General features: G+C 40.0%; 1 protein-coding gene across 7 annotated transcripts in view; it reads right to left on the reverse strand.

Annotated features, from left to right (window-relative positions):
* LOC122562032 (myocardin-like) overlaps positions 1–16,653 on the reverse strand; it is a 662,438-nt gene that overhangs the window by 542,738 nt on the left and 103,047 nt on the right. For 5 of the 7 annotated variants that reach the window (XM_043714469.1, XM_043714471.1, XM_043714465.1 and 2 more), the window contains exon 2: positions 5,989–6,041. The gene's annotated coding sequence lies outside the window, so the exon portion shown is untranslated. Of the gene's footprint in view, positions 1–5,988; positions 6,042–6,886; positions 6,941–15,948; positions 16,030–16,653 lie in introns of all 7 variants that reach the window. The other 2 variants (XM_043714468.1, XM_043714467.1) reach the window with 2 other exon arrangements.

The following is a 16,653-nucleotide window of genomic DNA, read 5'->3' on the forward strand; positions in this document are numbered from 1 at the left end:
TATTTTCACCTTTTTTGCTTCATTGAGAAAAACCTATTTCTTCGTGACTTCCCATGGAGACAATGAGTGTCTTTAAGATACTGCACATCAAGATACTGTAGGAAGACAAACATACATCTGACTGAATACAATAAAATTCAGCTTATCAATAAAGAATGCTACTCACAATATATGTAAGGTGGAGCTAGATAGGTTCTTGATTGGTAAGGGGATCCAGAGTTACAGAGAGATAGCAAGATAATGAGGTTCAGAAACAGATCAACCATGATCGAATGACACAGCAGGCTCGATGGGCAGAGTGGCCTAATCTGCTCCTATGTCTTATGGTAACTGAACATTAAATGACTCCTTAATGAAAGGAACATATGTAACAATTACAACAGAGGGCTTTGGATTGCCATACTTGTTATTCACTGACAGAATATTCTACACGTTAAGAAATAGAAGCAATTAATAATTACTGTATTAATAGCATAGAATCATGGAATTCATACAATGTGGAAAGAGGCCATTTTGTCCATCAAGTCATGACCGATCCTCCAAAGAGTATCCCACCCAGATCTACCCCCTTCCATATCCCCGTAACCCAACATTTACCATGGCTAACCCACCTAGCCTACACATCCAGGAAAATTCCCATGGCTAATCCACCTAACCTGCACATCTTTGGAATGCGAGAGGAAATTCAGGCAGAACATAGAAACTCCACGCAGACAGTCACCCAAGGCGGGAATCGAACCCAGATCGTGGGCAGCACGGCTAACCAATGTGCTACGTGCCTGCCATGACTGGGATCTGTGACATGATGCATTTTAACAATTAGCATATTTGAGTGACTATAACATCTAAAAATTAATTCAACAATTGGGTACTGAAGGCTATGTAGATACGTAGCATGCTAGGAGGTTGGTGTAAGCTTTGGTTGAGGCTTTAAGGTTTAAAACAAAAAACATTGAACATAAACTTAATTCAGAACTGCACAGACATAGATAAGACACCAGCCATTTAGCTATGAAGAGACGTAACCATGATAATGAATGTTAAAGTAGTAACTCGTTACCATTTCAGAGAGATAGTTGCTTCAAATGGGAAATTATTTGCATTTTCATGGGAAATGGCCACTGGACATGGACATAGCAGGAACTTAATATAATGGAATGCATTTATCTAAACTGGGAGTCTTCCTCATGAGACATTGATACTATCATTGTCTGCAAATACTTTTGGTCACAAGACAAATGGCATACTGCAAAGAGATAACAACGTAAAGAAAACCTTGTTACATTGAGCAGTGTCTCTCAAGATGTATTCCCATGTACATAAGGTACATAAAGCCTTTGCCTTGTTTGGACCATATCTTTTGAATGTCATTTGAAACACTGTTTTCGCATAATAGCTTTAACACTTCAATTAGCATAGCAGTATATGTGCCTCTTTGGACAGAACACATCACATTAAAAAAGGAGAGTAAAGTACAATGCGAGCAGGTTACTTGTTGTAATAAAAATGCAACAAATAGTTAAAAAATTAAGGCACTTTTACAAGACCAGATCTTCAAATGTTATAAACCAACAAAACTGCGGATGCTATAAATCAGAAACAAAAACAGAAATTGCTGGAAAAGCTCAGCAGGTCTGGCAGCATCTATGGAGAGAAATCAGAGTTAATGGTTCGGATCCAGAGACCCTGGTTATGCTCCAGATGTTATACAACTGTGCATGTGTGATGCCATGGCTTTCCTGTTCACTATACAGCCTTAACAACCTAAATAATAAAGGAATAGAGCACTGACCACACAATAAATCATTTGGATAAGAATACTTAAGCACAAATTATACAGCATACAGTGGTTACATTTTGGATCAAGTTGAGAAAAACTGTATCTCTGTGCCTGAGTTATTGCATTCCTTTGAAGTCTTTCAAATCAGTAAAGATTTGGTAAACACATATGGTTTGAGGAGCAATAAGGTTTTATCCAATTTCGTATTAGCATTTTAGGACATAGCTGTGCTCACTCAGTTCAATACTAACAATCCCTGTTTATAAACATGGTTAGTAATTGGAAGTTTGCAAAAAATACATATAAAACTTTATGGTTAGAATACAGAGAATCTGTCCACATTTTCTGAAGCAAGTAAATAGACTTTGGCTTCAGAGAAGCTCAACATTTAAGGAGAAAAGACCTCAATGGGAATCTTGTTAGTGACCAACAAGAAGTCCCGTTTGCAAACTAAGGTGTAGAATGGTATGAGATCTCTTGTAACAAGGTTGCCATGCACTTTTTGGGGATATATAACTCGGAGATTACTAGTTCACATTCCAGGCTATACTGATGTCTGCAAGGATTGAGGCAAGACGGTCAAAAATCATATTTGAAGTTCTGCCTTCCGGAACATGGTTCACAAAGTCCTGCTTTCAATATGTGACAGTCTGCTAATGCAGATCAAATCGAGGATTTGACTTTAAGTTTAATGTCCACTATTAGTTGAATTGCCTAATAATCCCCACTGCCGTGACTGAGAAAGGTGTCCTGCTACATCATGAACATGCGCCTGCATTTTAACATCCAAGGAGCAATGAAAAACAAAACAACATTGTAATAGTTTTACAGCTGTCTTTAAGGTACCTGGACATTGTGGTTGCAGTATGATTGCAGATATGCAGCTACAGAACTCATTTTCAACTGGCAGTAACTTTTGTTTATGCTGTCTTGCTGCTAATGAAAGAGATAGATGCAGGTAGGTCCTCTTCTGGTGCTTAATCATTTATCAAGGCAAAGCCCTACTCCATAAAAAAGTATTCAAATGTGATGACAATCTCAGTTCATTGGACTACTTGTGCTTATCTGCAGCAGTAGTGTCCCTGCTCTTAGCCAAGAGGCCCACTTCATGTCCCAACTGTTCTAGAAATGTGTCATAATACCTCCAAACAAGATGGTTTGAAAATATCCTCTACAATTTGTTGATTTAAGGAACATCCTGACAGTCCAAAGGCCCCCTGGCCATTTTACAAACCTGGTTTTATACCAGACTGAACTCAGCTACCTTGGTTTCAAAACCAAAAAATACATGTTTTTCCTCCGATCATCAAGCATGCCTACAGCATGGTCAATGAACTTCAAATTTATATATAGTGTGTTTACTTCCTATTTTAAATTTGTATGTAAACAGATTGGAGGTTAGTTTGTTACAAGCCACTTTCGAATGTTCCTTGACAAAGGAACACAGGAAGGCCATTCAGCCCATTGAACCTGCCACTCCATTCAATAAGAATGTGACTGATCAAACATCTTAATGTCTTTAACCACCATAATCTTGTATGCCATCAGGAATCAGAAAGCTATCAATCTCGACCCAAAATATACTGAAAGACTGATCTTCCCTAGCCCTCTGTGATAGAGGATTTCAAAGGTTCACAACACCTCAAGTAAAATAATTTTGATTCATGTCGGAAGTAGATCATTCTTATTTTTACATAGTGTTCCCTGGTTCTAGACTCTCCAACTACAATAATCATCTTCCACGTGTTGTCTATCCCTTTAAGTATTTTGACAATTTCAATAAAATCTTGTCTCTTTCTTCAAACTCTAAAAATACAGGCCCAGTTTGCCCAACCTCTCTGTATAATATTGTCTGCCCAATCTCCACATAGTATAGTTTGCCCAATCTCTATATAGTACAGTTTACCCAACCTATCTCTATAGTACAGTTTGCCCAATCTCTCTGTATAATACAGTTCTATCATTCTGGGAATAAGCCTGCTCAACTTCCGCTGCACTGTCTCTATGGCAATAATATCTTTCCTGACTTGCAGAGAACCCAAGCTGCACATAGTGCTCCAGATGTGGTATAACCAAGCTCTTATACAAACTAGGCAATACTTGGCTACTCCTGTACTCAAATCCTTATGCAATAAAGACTAACATTCCATTAGCCTTCTAATAGCTTGCTGCTCATGCATGATAGCCTGCAGTGACTTATCATCAAGGATACCATGGTCCCTTTGTACATCTATACATTACAACCTCTTAACATTTACAGAATATTCTGCACATCTGTTTCTCCTACCTCATATTTTCCCACATTTTGTTCATCTGCCATGTTGTTGGTCACCTACTAAGCTTGTCGAAATCCTCCAGACGCTACTTTACATCTTCCTCTCAACAAACATTCCCACTTAGCTTTATATTATCCACAAATTTGGAAATTTTACATTTGGTCCTCAATTCCAAACCTACCGATTCATCTTGTGAAGAGTTGGGACCCAAGTACTGACCCTTGTTGTACACCACTAGTCCCAGTAGTCAATGGTCATCAATCTACCTTTAACTCAATAGTATTCAATGATCCTACTTCCACTGGCTCTGTGGAAGAGAGGTGCAAACATTCACAATCAACTGTATAAAGTGGGATTTTTAATCTGTGCTCCCTTCATCTAGGCTCTCCTACAAAGCAAATAGTCATAGTCATAGAGACATAGAGATGTACAGCACAGAAACAGACCCTTCAGTCCAACTCGTCCATGCCCACCAGACATCCTAACCTATTTGTCCCACTTGCCAGCACTTGGTCCATATCTCTCCAAACCCTTCCTATTCATATATCCATCCAGATACCTTTTAAATGCTGCAATTGTACCAGCCTCCACCACTTCCTCTGGCAGCTCATTCCATACACACACCACCATCTGTATGAAAAAGTTGCCCCTTATGTCCCTTTTCTTCCCTTTTCCCTCTTCACCCTAAATCTATGCCCTCTAGTTCTGGACTCCCGCATCCCAGGAAAAATACTTTGTCTATTTATCCTATCCATGACCCTCATGATTTTATAAACCTCTATAACGTCACTCCTCAGCCCCGATGCTCCAGGAAAAACAGCCCAGCCAATTCAGCCTCTCCCTATAGCTCAAATCCTCCAACCCTGACAACATCTTTGTAAATCTTTTCTGAACACTTTCAAGTTTCACAACATCACCTCAGGATTTTTGACTTTTCAAGAAGATCACCTCTCATTCCATGCAATTCCATTGGATAAAGCCAAGTCTGTCAAACCTTTCCCTCCATTCCCATATCAGTCAAGTGAACCTTCTCTCAACTTCTTCCAATGCATTTACATCCTTTCTTAAATAAGGAGATCAAACCTCACACAGGAATCCAGATGTACTTTCACAATGTAGCAAACAGCACCCATACATCCCTCCTCTTGTAGATATTTTTAATCAATCTGGTCAGATATGTTAAAACATAGATCTCGAAGAGGTGTGATTTAAAATTCTGATCCACTACCACAGAGCCACAAGAGTGCTTTCCTACTTTTATTTCTATACCCTTTGCACTAAATTATAACCTTTCATTTTGCCTTCCTATTCACATGCATTACTGTACTTGGATGCTCACATTTGAGATTCATGTACCAGGATACCCAGACCCCCCTATACCTCAGAGTGTTGCAAGTCTTTCCATTTAAATAATTTGCTGCCAAATTAGGCAGGTTCACATTTCTCCAAATTGTATTCCATTTGCCAAAGTTTTTTGCCTGCTCAATTAACATCAGTTTAACCCTTTGCAGACTCTTTCTCCTCTTTACAACTTTTTGATTTTTCTAGCAAATCTGAAAAGCATACATTTACTTTTTTTACTCTTAGTCATTGATATAAATTAAAACAATTGAGGCTCCAATATGGGGCCCTGTGGCAAACACATAACACCTACAAACCCAAATTGATCCATTTATGTTTTCCCTCTGGTTCCTGTTAGCCAATCAATCCTCCAGCCACACTAACAGGTTACCCTCTCCTTCATGAACTCTTATTTTATGTAAAGACCTTTGATGTGGCACTTGGTTAAATATCATCTGGAAATCTAAGTACAATACATTGATTTGCTCACTTATGCATTGCTTAACATTTCCTTAAAAGAACTCTGACAAATTAGTCAAACTGAGTTCCCTTTCACGAAACCATGTTGACTCTGCCCGTTAGTATACTTACCCAACATATGCACGGGGGTTAACCACTCATCTTCAAATGCGCACAGGTGAAACCTAGAAACAACCAAAATAGTTTTAGTATTTCTACACACCATTATTAATAGGTGATTTAATCCTTACTTTGCACCAAAAACCAACTCCCTCTGACTGGGAAAGTTCCCTCATTCCCTGCAACAGTAAAGATTCTTCAGATACATTGCTGGCAGAGACATACAATTATTTAACCTGTTCACATTTGCCTAGATTCTCTGTAGCGGGTGCTGAACATTTCTGTCTCTCTGATTGTTGTAAGCTATGCAACATTCAATAGAGCAAGTGTATATATAATAAATGAAAGCTGTTCATTCTCCAGTGACAGCAGAATCAGGCTCATGGTGCTGTAAAGCAGCCGCTACATCAAAGAACTGAAAGCTAAGCAGCTGAACTGCTTCCTGTGGACAGATTTGAGATACTTAATAGTTCAAATGCCATCATGATTCTTTAGAAACACATAACATTTAATTTCAATTGCAGTTAGAGCTGGTGACAATGTATAAGTGAAGCTTGCATGCCTATCAACACCCAGCTTGATCACACTTAAAAGATTCAATCAACTTATTATTATAGAGACACAGTTCAGTTCCTTTTTAAACAGGAACTTCCTGGTCAGAGTCTGTGTTTCCTATTAAGTGCCTCAGAGCATGCTTTATGCCACTATGAAACTAAACTAGAATTAGCATACCAACAGCAGACATGATTAATATGTACTTAGAGAGCATGTTCTGTTTCATAGATCATGTAACATAGGTAAATTTTGTGTTCATGAAAATTTAATCCATAGAGACACATGGATTGTTCTGTAAAGGGAATGGAAACCTCAAGCTTAGCATGGATACAATTCAGTTTCAGACTTCTTTTACCTGCAGCGGAGAAGGTCGGCTTTTCTGTGACTTAGTTCAAACACTGGAGTCCTTCTGAAACATACAGAATGAGTCAAATGACCCACTAGTGACTGAGCTTCTAAAACAATCCAGATGTGCCTTCTTTCTTGTGAAAATCCATGATTCACTCCCATCTCCAATGTACTTGGGCCATTGGGTTTTTACATTAGTATAACTGCAGTAAGATACATTGTGTCTGAAGTAAGGCTTTATTCTGATCAAGCTACAAATGTTTCATACCCTTTTTCCAGAAATAGGAGGAGAAAAGTGAGCTTTTCCCACGCTTAAACATGCCATTTTATTTTAGTTATGAACAACAAATGATTCTCAGATATAACTTTTAACCATTGCACTACAGAATTCAGTCAAATAGCCCATACACTCACTGCTTTCTTTGTCTGCACCCTTACTAAAATCTCATGTTTACATTTTATTTTCCTTACCTATGCCAAGCAGAACAATTTCTGCAATCAAATATATACAGGGCACGCAGACAGCTGTCCACAAAAAATGCCATGAGGTTTCACAGTGTGATTTTGATAGGAAATACCTGACAGTGTCCCAACCAGAATGACGAGATGTTTTGAAGATTGCTTCATGCATCAGTAGACAGTCCAGCACAACATGAGGCAAGGAGCGAATCAGGCACAAGTGAGGCACAGCTCCTTTACACGACTGACTAAAATATCGGGCGGCGGTCATGAGTTTAAATTTATGACAACTAATGTCATTAAGAGGAAGCTTCCAGGTTTTACTGGCTGCATTTGGATTTGAAACTTACGGAAAGGTATAAAGTGTTCTATATTGTACAGAGATATCAAAGGCATACAATGAATGGCGATTCATGTCAGTCAGTACCTTACCTGAACAAAATAAAATCAAGAATAAAACTGACAACTGCGGTTTGAGTGTGGACTTTCATTAGTTCCAATGCAAAAGAGTTTTAAGAAAACTCACTTTTCTTAAACAAGGGTAGAATGTATTGCCCATTCTTATTTGGTCTGGAGAACACAGTGGTGAGACATCTTCATGAATCACAGGCTTCCATCTGCTCCACCTCTGTGGTGGTTTAATATAATTGCTCTGTCATCTCAGACACTTGCCTACAGGCAACCTCAGTGCTACAGATCTAGAGTCATGTGTAAGCTGGTCTGGGTAAGGATGGCAGATTTCTTTCCCTGAAAGGCATTGGTAAACTCAAGAGATTTTTAATTAAAATCTGGCAGTTTCATGGTCATTACTAATGAGACTAATAAGTCGTTCTAGATTTATTAACTGAATTTGAATTTTCTGATCTGACATGATGGGACTTATATTCCTATCTCCGGATCATTAGTTCAGGTCTCTGGATTAGTTGGCCAATGTTCTCACTAAGCTACTATCTACAGCTTTGCAGGGAAGTGAAATAGAGCAGTGAATCCTTTAGTGCGTCAAACCCCAAAGATTAATGCAATATAAACAGTACTATTTATATTGAAAATTACAAACTGAACAATATCTTGTTATTGGCAAGATAAAAACAAAATAGTTCACCCATGATAAAGGTTGAGAGAATATTAGGCTTTGTTCTGGAGTGATTTGAGAGAAAATCCTATCATGGTCTGTAATCTAATGTTTATTGATTTATCTAATAATTGGCTAAAATAAATCAACAGATTAAAAATCACATACAACTTTTGATTTCTGGTAATTCCTTTTTATCATCGGTGAGTCAAAGGTGAACTTGCACCTTATTTTCAGGACATGGTCATAAATACAGGCAGATTTACAGTTAAACATGCAGGAATCATGCCCCACACAGTTGGGAAATGGAAAAATAAAAATTATTTTATTTATTAAAAAGGCATTTAATGACAGGCTTGATTTAACAAGGATTTGGATTGGCTGAGAAAAATGATAAATCCTAAAAATAAACATAATGTTTCTCCTGGCTCTCGACAAGGAGGAGGGGAAAGTCACAGCTCTACATCAGAGCTGCAGCTGTGAATGCAAGAAAATCCCAGATAGCGACACAGAATAAATATAAACCTTTGTACATAAATAAGCAGCGAAAGACAAGCCTTTTAATTGCAGAAATGAACGCTTTTTTAGGACTCAGTTCAATGTTCCTTTTACCAGTCTCTTTTACATACTAAACTTATCCCCACATGCAATAAAACTGGCAACTTGGGAAATTACTGTTTAAATTCTCTCTACCACTTAGATTTAGCTGTCAATAAAGGTGGGCATATTAAAAGGCATTGTGTCACCAGAGTCTTACCAGACCATGGGGCTGCTCTTTCATTACAGGGAGATGACTGATGGTGATTTAACCTGAGGGTCACAATGCCTCAGCTGAGGGGAGACGTTGAGAAGGACCGTCCTTCATGGTAATCTCAGCTGGTGTGGGGTTTGGACCCACACTGTTGGCATCACTCTGCTTCGCAAGCCAACCATCCAGACAGCTGAGCTAAATCAAGATACTTATGGCATCGATAGTCACAGGTGAGATGCCAGAAGACTGGAGGTTGGCTAACGTGGCAACACTATTTAAGAAAGGGGTAAGGAAAAGCCAGGGAACTATAGACTGGTGAGCCTGATGTTGGTGGCAGATAGGTTGTTGGAGAGAATCCTAAGGAACAGGACTTACATTTATTTGGAAAGGCATGGACTGATTAGGGATAGTCAACATGGCTTTGTGCATGGGAAATCATGTCTCACAAACTTGATTACATTTTTTTGAAGAAGTAATAAAGAGGATTGATGTGGGCAGAGCAGTGGACGTGATCTATAATCACTTCAGTAAGGCGTTCAACAAGGGTCCCCATAGGAGACTTATTAGCAAGGTTAGATCTCATGGAATACAGGGAGAACTAGTCATTTGGATACAGAACTTTCTCAAAGGTAGAAGACAGAGGGTGGTGGTGGTGGTGGAGGGTTGCTTTTCAGACTGGAGGCCTATGACCAGTGTAGTGCCACAAGGGTTGGTGCTGGGTTCAATACTTTTTGTTATTTATATAAATGATTTGGATGTGAGTATAAGAGGTATAGTCAGTAGGTTTGTAGATGACATCAAAATTGGAGATATAGTGGACAGCGAAGGTTACCTCAGATTACAACAGGATATTGATCAGATGGGCCAATGGGCTGAGGGGTGGCAGATGGAGTTTAATTTAGATAAATGTGACGTGTTCCATTTTGGAAAGCCAGAACAGAGCTGGACTTACACACTTCATGGTAAGGTCCTAGGCAGTGTTGCTGAACAAAGAGACCTTGGAGTGCAGGTTTATAGTTCCTTGAAAGTAGAGTCGCAGGTAGATAGGATAGTAAAGAAGGCGTTTGGTATGCTTTCCTTTATTGGTCAGAGTATTGAGTACAGGAGATGGGAGATCATGTTGCAGCTGTTCAGGACATTGGTTAGGCCATTTTTGGGATATCGCATGGAATTCTGATCTCCTTCCTATCAGAAGCATGTTGTGAAACTTGAAAGGGTTCAGAAAAAATTTACAAGGTTGTTGCCAGGGTTGGAGGATGTCAGCTATAGGGAGAGGTTGAAGAGGCTATGGCTGATTTCCCTGGAGCATCGGAGGCTAAGGGTGACCTTATAGAGGTTTATAAAATAATGAGGGTCATGGATAGGGTAAATAGAAAAAGTCTTGTCTCTGGGGTAGGAGAGTGCAGAACTAGAGGTCATAGATTTAAGGTGACAGCTGAAAGATATAAAAAGGACCTAAAGGGTAACTTTTTCATGTACGTGTATGGAATGAGCTGCCAGAGGGAGTGATGGAGCCTGGTACAATTGCAGCATTTAAAAGGCATCTGGATGGGTATATGAATAAGAAGGGTTTGGAGGGATATGGGCCAGGTGCTGGCAAATGGGACTAGGTTAGGTTGGAGTATTTGGTCGGCATGGATGAGTTAGATCAAAGGGTCTGTTTCCATTCTGTACATCTCCATGACTCTCTGAGCAGAGAGATCACTGTCCGAATACCAGGTAATTCTGGGAGTAAACATTAGGTGGCACCATGCTAAGATTTACAAAAACTGATCAGGTTAGACAGGAAGAAAGAGTCAGAGAACTAAAGAGACGAATTTGTTTATGGAGGGCAGCACTTTGCAAGGAATGCTGATCCCTGAGGGAAGGCAGGTATCCTAGCTTGTACAACCTCTATAATGTTCAAGTAGTAAACACAGCATTGGTGGCGCAGCCTTGCCCTGGTAAACCTTAAGTTAGTCAAGTACCGTGGGAATGAATTTCTCCAGACATTTTAACAAGTTTTGAGATTCCAGAAAATAGTGCATTTTAGTCATGCAACTTTGCATTGAATCTCAACTCAAGTGTATTGATTGTAACAAGGTCAACTAGCTGGGCTTTATAAAAGTGAATTCCCTGATTGCAGCTGTTAACGTGGCTCAGTCAGAGAGCACTGGCTGACATAAAAATGTTGAGTGTCAGAGATACTGGCACCCTGATAGCTAACTCTGAATGAGGCAGTACTGTAGTCAAGGGTGTTCATATGGAAATAAAAGGTGGCTTAGTGGCCGGATAAGGCTTCTGTGGAGTTACTTCAGAAGGTGCAAGGTAGCGGGATAGATTTACAGCTTAGGTAGAAGAAGGAAGTTTGGAGAAATAAGAAGCACTGATAATACAAAAAAAGGCTGTGATGGGATGAGGGAAGACACAGAGATTGAAGTAGTGAGGAATGTTGGGCAAAAGCTTTGGAAGTGAGAGATTACACAGATGAAGAAAAATTGAGCACATTCTCGATGTAAATTGAAACACAAACATCAAGTTGAATTTTCATCTCTGAAATAAGAACAAAGGACTGCGGAAACTGCAAATCTGGATTAAAAACAGAAAGGGACAGTGAAATTTGAATGCTCTGGTCACACCTATGAGTGAAAAGCAGAGTTAATATTTCAAGTCCAGTGACCCTTCATCCTGTTCTGATAGAAGGTCCCTGGATTTGAAACATTAACTCTACTTTAATCTCTACAAATACTGCCAGACCCATCGAGTTTCTCCTGCATGTTCAGTTTTTGCCTTGTCTCTGACACCTAGATTTAAACCATGATGGTGTCCTATGATCCTGCTTTGCTAGCTACCTGATGAAGGAACAGTGTTCTGAAAGCTTGTACTTCCAAATAAACCTGTTAGACTATAATCTGGCGTTGTGCGATTTTTTAACCTAAATTTAATTAAGACCCAGGATCAGTGGGATTTTTGTGCCATTCAATTATCAGAAACACTCTGGACTTGCAGCTCTGTTTGAAGCTTAGAGCAACCACATGAAGCCAGGTGTTGACATTCTGCCCTCACTGACAGAGCCACCTCGCTCTAATTAGCTGCAAACTGCAATCACCTGAAGGCTGTTCTGCTTTCTATCAAGCTAACTGGTCTGTGGGAATCATCTGACCAATTCTGTGCTTCCTCCTGTTGTGATTCTTATCAGCAGTGGCTAAGGCAGTTTATCAGATCCAAGTAGTTGTAAATACTACAGAACTGTATGTGTAACTACACTCAAACTCTAACATGGCTCAGCATTTAGATATTTTGGAATCAACCTGTCCTGAGATATTATTTCACACCTCTGGAGCAGGTGGGACTTGCACCTGGGTTTCTTGGCTCAGAGGTAACCACTGCACCATGAGAGACCTGAAGTCTCAGCACTTTTTGTTTATTTTAATCTATTTTTCTAATCAGCTAATAAGCAACACTGGATGAGGTGGGACTTGAACCCAGGTCTCTCAGGTTAGGGATAGGGATGCTACCTCTTCACCACATGAGGGCCTTCCTTAGTGTCAGCTGCCTACCTTAAACAAATGGTGCCCTCTGCAATTATCATCTATATCAATTACAAAGGTGGACTTAAATTGTATCAAGCAAATCAACTCTTTTAAGCATATTTTGTCCTAGAGTCATAGAATGTTTATAGCACAGAAGAAGAAATTGGCCCATCAATGCAAACTCTTTGCAACAGGAAAACAGTATATCCCACTTCCTTGTCCTTTCCCTGTAGCCCTTCACATTTCTTTCCTTTAGGTGCATTCCCAATTCCCTTTTACAAGCTACAATTGAATACATCTCCACTATACTCTCAGGCAGTGCATTCTAAACTGGGATCACTTGCTGCAGAAAAAAAAACTTTTCTCTCTTGCTTACCCATCAAACTTAAATCCTCAATGCTGGAACCATTCGGAAAACTGCACCTCTTCCAACTCCTTTACAACCTAAAATACATGCTCGTTATTAGATGCAACACACCACTTGAGGCCAAACCAGCACCTGCTTTTTATTTCTTCTCTCCTCACTATCCAAGGCACTAGACACACCTTCCAGATGAACAGTGATTTACCTGCACTTCATTCAATCTCATCTATTATATTCACTGCTCACAATGTGGCCTGCTCTACACTGGGGAGAGGAAATGCAGACTGGGACAGTGCTTTGAGGAACACCTACATTCTGCCCACAAAATGACCCTCAGCTTCCAGTTGCCTGCCACTTCAACACAGCACCCCGTTCCCCGGCCAATCTCTCTGACTCAGGCTTGCTGCAATGCTCCATTCAAGCTCAGTGCAAACTGGAAGAACAGTAGCTTGTGTTCTGCTTGGGTACGCTGCAGCCTTCAGGACTCAATATCAAAATGAATAACTTTAGGGCATGAACACCTTCTTCCACATTCTTACCCCAACCCCATCAGGCCTTGTCGTCACATGGGCTGCTACCACAAGCCTTCCATTGTCAGCCACTGATGGTCCCCATTAGCAGCTATTGATTCCCCTAGCCTGACCTATACCCATTCCTTTGTCTATCCAACTGCTGTTCTCCCTCTGTGGGCTCTGCCTCTACTGATTGTTTATTCCTCTCCATCCCTCCGGGCCGTCTTCAGCATATATCCTAACATTTTTCTAGCTACAATCCTTTCGGACGAAGGGTCACCAAACCCAAAACATTAACTTTAATTTCTTTCCACAGATGCTGCCATAGCTAATGAGTCTTTCCATTCGTTTCTGATGTCCAGAATCCACAGTTCTTTGGTTCTTTTGCATAATAGACCTCTAATTATAAAGCATACTTGTTGCCAATAGCTCTATTTAATTAGGAAGGTTGCTAAATCTCTCTTTGTCTGTAATGCATCTCTCTTCCAAAGCAACTAGCCTCCTTCTCTTTGCCCTCTTCTCTCTCTCCCCATCACAGCTTTTCTTTTGTTTTCATTTTATCAGCCCTTCTTATTTCTCTGACCTTTTAAACAATTTTCTCAACTCGTTCTACCAGCTTCAATGATCTGTATACACTGAGCCATGTTATATTTTACCCTTTATATTGCCTCTCCACATGCATTCCTACCAAAATGCAGCTCTTCAAGCTACTGTCCATTATTACTCTGTCCTTGCATTTCTCCCATACTTGATTAGCTAAAAGTACGTTATTAATTGAAAGCTAAGGAATGAACACTTCTATCTCCTCTAGCAACTCCAACCTAATGTTAAATTAATGCAAAAGTTAATCTTCAAGTGCCCTGGTGAGAGCTAAATGTGCATCACAATCTCTCTACAACTGAATTGACTCACTGTTGGGGTAGCCAAAAGAATGTGTAGCCAATGATCAGCGTTAAGACATATTTATCCAGACACCTTGCAATAACCCAATGTTGTTGGCCAATGGTGTCCGCTGACAGACCCAGCAGAACTGACAGAGATAGACAGTTGGCTTTGACTGATGAAAATATTGGCCAATGGTGCCTTCGGACAGACAGAGTAGAATAGACAGAGATAGACTGTTGGCTTTGACTGTGAAGATGATGCATCACCAACATTCATCTCTCAATACATAAACCATCCATTGCCAACAACACAGATTTTCTCTACTCTGGCTAGTAGTCTGCACCTAGACTAGGTACAATTTACACTTAGCTATTTTCACTGGAATCAAAGGGCTAGATGATAACAACATTGTTAGTTCTTTACATGCGCCCAAGTAAGGGTCAAGAAACATTAAAGTGATAAACAGTGGATGAGAATTCGTGCTTCATACTGTAACTCTAATTGCTTTCCAAACATCATTTTTAATCTTAGTGACACTTCTTCTGACTCTGTTAAGTGGGAGAAGTGGTGGTGGGTGCAGAGGAAAATCAGCCAGATTGATTGCAATAATGCAAGTGGAGCCTGTGACGACAGTTAGAAGACACAGTGAAATCGGGTCAATCTCAACACAGTTTGGAGAGGTCATCGACAAAAAAACAACCCAAAATTCTGCATAAATTGGAACCAATTCAACAACCTGCTTTTCAGAGACCATTAGATTGGAGAATGAGAACAGACTTGGAACAGCCAATATGAGCTTGACCCATTATTCTAGTCATAGTCAGACGCAAAGATAAACAATGCTGAGCCAAGAGACAAAGATCAAAAATTACAAAACACAGGGCTGAAATGTACTGAATAATGTTTGTATGGAAGTAAACATTAGACAAGTCTGAGGTGTGAAATTTCCATTCATGGGCCATGTACAGAAGTGATCACAGTGTGGCAAAACCATAACAATTAAAAGCAGCAAATTATGTCCATTAAATGGGTTCTTGAAAGCTACTGAGCTGCAGTACTACGGATTTCCTTTCAGCTTTAGTAATTTCTCTCTCATATTTCTCTTCTTCACATTCATTGCCTCTTCTGAAACCTGCTTAGATTTAGAATCGAAAATTAATTTCCCATCTGTTGCTTAAAGGATATAAAGACAATCCCACAGAGGCAATATAATGCCAACAACCAGGTTGGTCGTAAAAATAAACAAAGCCTGTTTTGTTTCTTTTTTTCCAATTTCTCCCATCCACAAATTGTTAGCTACTTGGGAGATGACACTGGGTGGTCTCTTGTACTTCACTTTTTTTCACATGTACGTCTTTTTGATGTATTCCTAATGAGAATAACAGTGCTGTTTCTCGAAGCAGAGTTAATCTATCCTTTCTCTTCCCTGGGATGGCCTGGAAGTCCCTCCCATTGAATTATACACTGAGTATATCAATCAGGAACTACTGGGACTACACAGCTAAGTTGCTCACCTGAAACTTCCTGAGCCATTGGCAAGAGAAGACTTATGATGCAGGACAGCCTTAGACTGATTGTCTTCATGTGGTTCCTCACTGAAAGAATTCAGATCATAAACAAATCAGAAGGGTCTTGCACCTTAGACTTCTGCTGATAGATGCTAGGCAAGTCCGTCTATCACTTTGTCACAAGTGGTACCACAGAATGTAAAAAACTAAATATCAAAAATTGAAAACTCTGTTTGTGAACGATTGTGAACCGACAATGAATACATCATTGCTCTACTGCAAAGGGGTGCAATTAGACTAAAGCAGTCATGCAGAAAAGGATAATGGCAAATGGGTAGGCAATTTTTTTATTGTAGATAAAAACAATGACTGCAGATGCTGGAAACCAGATTCTGGATCAGTGGTGCTGGAACAGCACAGCAATTCAGGCAGCATCCGAGGAGCTTCGAAATCGACATTTCGGGCAAAAGCCCTTCATCAGGAATAAAGGCAGAGAGCCTGAAGCGTGGAGAGATAAGCTAGAGGAGGGTGGGGGTGGGGATAGAGTAGCATAGAGTACAATAGGTCAGTGGGGGAGGAGATGAAGGTGATAGGTCAGGGAGGAGAGGTTGGAGTGGATAGGTGGAAAAGGACCTAGGCAGGTCAGACAAGTCCAGACAAGTCAAGGGGACAGTTTTGCTGGAGGTTAGAAACTAGGATGAGGTGGGGGAA

This window comes from Chiloscyllium plagiosum, chromosome 24, assembly GCF_004010195.1.
Source record: "Chiloscyllium plagiosum isolate BGI_BamShark_2017 chromosome 24, ASM401019v2, whole genome shotgun sequence".
Taxonomy (NCBI): Eukaryota; Metazoa; Chordata; class Chondrichthyes; order Orectolobiformes; family Hemiscylliidae; genus Chiloscyllium; species Chiloscyllium plagiosum.